Source organism: Mastomys coucha, unplaced genomic scaffold (assembly GCF_008632895.1).
Source record: "Mastomys coucha isolate ucsf_1 unplaced genomic scaffold, UCSF_Mcou_1 pScaffold8, whole genome shotgun sequence".
NCBI classification, from domain to species: Eukaryota; Metazoa; Chordata; class Mammalia; order Rodentia; family Muridae; genus Mastomys; species Mastomys coucha.
The window spans coordinates 53666623-53670727 of NW_022196914.1; the positions used below are offsets into that span (position 1 = coordinate 53666623).

Here is a 4105-nt window from a genome sequence, read left to right on the forward strand (position 1 = left end):
CTCCCCTTGGCTTACAACTTTAATTTCTACACTGCTTGGACCATTAATTATAATCTTGTTGCTTTTAACTTTTGGACCTTGTATCTTAAATAGATTGGTTGCCTTCATAGAGGATCACTTTCAGCAAGCTCAGCTATTCACCATGGCAGTTATCCATCGATATAAAGAAATGCATTGAGTGCATATTTACATGTCCTTCATGGCTTTGGTCTGAATGGGAAAGAGTGTGCTATAGAAGGCTGGTGGTCAGAGACAGGTAAGAGTATTCTTGAACTATGGACCTAAGACAGAGACAGACATCAATGCTGTGCTTGTTCTCCATGACGAGTAAGAAGGAGCAATATAGACACCCACCGAAGACAGGCACAGTCACCTGGCCACTCTTTATGCTAGACGGGATTATGGAAAAACAAGTAAATCTTGTGTCCCTGTCCAGCAACTGGTACTGCTCATCTTTAAAAAACAAAAAAGTGGGAATTGTGCCCTTCCCAGCCTTGAGCAGACTGAATAGACCTTGAGTGCTTGCCACAATGGACCTTAACAGCCTAGGAGGAGTCATCTGCCTTGGTCACACGTGCAACTTCCTACAAGAACTTAGAAGAATAGACTGCCCTGCTGATCTTGCTTTGCAACATAATCCAGCTGAAACAAAGGATGGGTCTTTGGGCTCTCCATATATAAATGCAGTGCTGAATATTAAACTTGAAGTCTTGATCAGAACCTTGTCTTGGCTCCATCCTTCTCTCACTCCCTCCATGTCTTTTTCATTTCCAGCCCCCCTTTCAGGTAAACTCAGTTTGTCCATGGCAACTGGACAGCTACACACAAGTGTAGATGGCTGCTACAGGAGTAAGCCTTATTTTCTCATTCCTCTGAGGAATGCCCTCCCTGTTAACATTAATGACTCAATGATAATTAGAAAGAGCATGAGTCCAGGAATCAAGGGTGTGTCTATATCTGTAGCAAAACAGTAAATGCTGAGACCTTCAACTCAGCCCTTAAGGCTATGGAAAAGAACTCTAAAAACGTGAGTTCAAAAATATACAATTTCTCGAATGTACAAAAATATGAGTATGCAATATGAATTGTATAAAAAGCTTCATAGATCTAAAGGAACAGAGGCAGCTGCACTGTGACCCAGCTTGTCAGAAAGATACAAAGACCAGCAGAGATCAACCTGGGACAGATTGAATTTAGGTCCAGGTAATAGCCAGAATGGTAATTCCTGAGTGGCATCCCACCCAGCTGTCTTATTGTCTGTTCTTGTGTCTTGTCTCTTCCTCAGAGTTGAGGGGCTAATTTGCTGATTCATGGGATAGTCAAGAGGGAACTTGAAATAAATGTATTGATATGTAAATAATAAACTAGGCCTTTGATCTGCATGAGTTGAGCTAGCTACCTGAAAGTGATAGCAGATCTTTTTTAAGAATTTTCTCTAGTAAGAGCTGAGCTACCTAAAGATCCCTGAAGAGTGAATACAACTCTTCAAGAAGTTTTTCTAGCCGGAGAGATGGCTCAGCAGTTAAAAGCACTGACTGCTCTTCCAGAGGTCCTGAATTCAAATCATAGCAACAACATGGTGGCTTACAACCATCTGTAATGAGATCGGACGCCCTCTTCTCATGTGTCTGAAGACAGCTACAGTGTACTTACATATAATAAATAAATCAATCTTTTTAAAAAAAAAAAAAGAAGAAGTTTTTCAAACAGGACTTCTGATTCTAGTCAGAAAATCCATGGAGAGTAAACACAGCTCTTTTAGAATTTTTTTTTATAGCTTTTTTAGAATTTTTTTCGTAAGTGGATTCTTGTCCTTGGAATTCCAAGAATTAGAGAGCTGACAGAGCTCTTTTAGAATGTTTTCTAGCAGCTATCCAAAGAAGGCTGTCTGAAGATCAAACACAGCTCTTATAGATTTTTTTCTTTCTAATTTTGATTGGAAAACCCAAGAATTACTTTTAGAATTTTTCTGTCAGGATTTCTGACTTGGTCAGAAGATCCAAGAATTTTGTTATAGCAGCTTTTTTGACTTTAGTCAGAAAACCCATGAGCTATCTTTTAGATTTTTTACTAGCAGAGAGAGCTGTCTCGAGCAGAGGGCTTTTTTAGAATAGCAAGAAAATTTTGCCTAGAACAAAACAGAGAAAGAAAGAGGGGGGAGGGGGAGGGAAAGAGAGAAGGGGAGGGAGAGAGACAGGGAGAGGGAGGGGGGATCTGGATAGCCATCTTAGCAGAATATAGGCCGCCAGCTTGGACCCATGGTTTGACTTTGAGTGGTTTGGTTTTGCCGCTCCCAGACTCCCCTTCTCTCAAGAACCCAGACCTAGTCAAGGCTTTCCTTGGCAGATCCCTGTACCTTGAAAGGAGGGGTTTGGTCAAGACAACCCATTTAGAGCTGAGTACTCCTAAATGAGCTCTCTCTGTGCATTGTCCAGTTGAGGGTCTCTGTATTAATTCCCTTCTACTGCAGGAGGAAGCTTCTCTAATGATGACTGAATGAAGACTGACCCATAGGCATAGTCATTAGGAGTCACTTCATTGCTATGTTCCCTTAGCTGAGCAGTAGTATTAGGTTTATTTATCTAGTCTCAGGTTCTTGGCCAATTTACTTGTGTCAGGTATTGGTTCTATCTAATAGAGTGGGACTTGAATCAATCAGCAAGTGGTTGGTTACTCTCATATATGTACCACTATCATACAGTGACCTGTAAGCAGGTCATTATTGTAGACCACAGGATTTATAGCTGGGAGATATTGATAATTACCTTTATCCTCAGGAATCATGCAGATAGAATACCTTCCAATTCCATGGATGCTAGTCAGTAGAGGTGAAGCTTCTTGTTGGACACAAGGTCAACTTCTCCATGTTCAATGACATATATAAGTTCTGTTTCCAGCAATGGGACCTCACCCTCAGGTTGTGGGAAGTAATAGCCTTTGCAGTAGCCAGCTGTGTTTGGAGGTTTCCATGGTGGGCCTTTTGGCCGATTCCTGACACTGGAGGTTTTAAGTCATTGTACATTGAAGGCATAAGATGTTTAGTTGGGGCATTGTGTCTCCTCTTATTTGGTGAATACATTTGGATTTGTTTCATATAAGTATACATTTTAGGAAGCTTCTGCAGTAGAAGGTTTTCATAGGCTTTTTCAAATGACCTTTAGTGTGAGTTGTTGCTCCCATAGTCCCTCTCCCACCCTTCTCTCTCAACCCTCTTCCTGTTTAATCTTCCTTTCCTAGTTTCTCCTTTGTGTTTTCATAACAATATATTCTATTTCCCCTTCCTTGGGTGGTTGTCTTCTCCCACCTACTGCCTCACCAGATCCCTAACCTCTGTGACTGTTCTGATCGTAGCACACAGGTCAAAGGCTTAGAAGCTATCACCCATCTAGTAGAGAATGTAAACTATATTTATCTTTGGGGGTCTGGATTACTTTACTCAGAATGATTTTTTTCTTACTCCATCCATTTTATTTTTATGCTAATTTTATTTTTCTTAACAAATAATATTTCATTGTGTAAATATACCACATTTTCATTATTCATTCATTCATCAGTTGATGGATATCTAGATTATTTCCAATTTCTGGCCCTCATGAATAAAGCAGCAATAAACATAGATGAGCAAGTATCTCTGTAGTAGGATGTAGAGACCTTTGTGTGTATTTTCAAGAGTGGTTTAGCTGGACCTCTAAGGCAGATCTATTATTACCTTCTGAAGAATCTCCATACTGATTTCCATGCTGGCTGTACCAGTTTGCACTCCCAGCAACAATAAATGAACAAGTGTTCTCTGTTCCCAGCAGCCTTACTAGCAGGTGCTATCACTGTTTTATTGATCTTGACCATTCTGACTGAAAGTAGTTTTGATTTGAATTTCCCTGATGGTTAAGTGTGGCGGTTTGAATGAGAGTGGCCACTATAGACTCACATGTTTGAATGCTTGGTCCCCAGTTAGTGAAACTGGGAAGAATTAGGGGGTGTGGCCTTATTGCAGGAGGTTTGATTTTGTTAGGAGAGGTGTGGTACAGGGGCTGGGCTTTGAATTTTCAAAGGCTCATGCTAAGCTCAGTCTCTCTCTCTCTCTCTCTCTTTCTCTCTCTCTCTC

General features: G+C 40.7%; 1 pseudogene; it reads left to right on the forward strand.

Annotated features, from left to right (window-relative positions):
* Positions 1 to 320: 320 nt before the first annotated feature.
* The window catches only part of LOC116083297, a 10384-nt pseudogene continuing 6599 nt past the window's right edge, over positions 321 to 4105 (forward strand).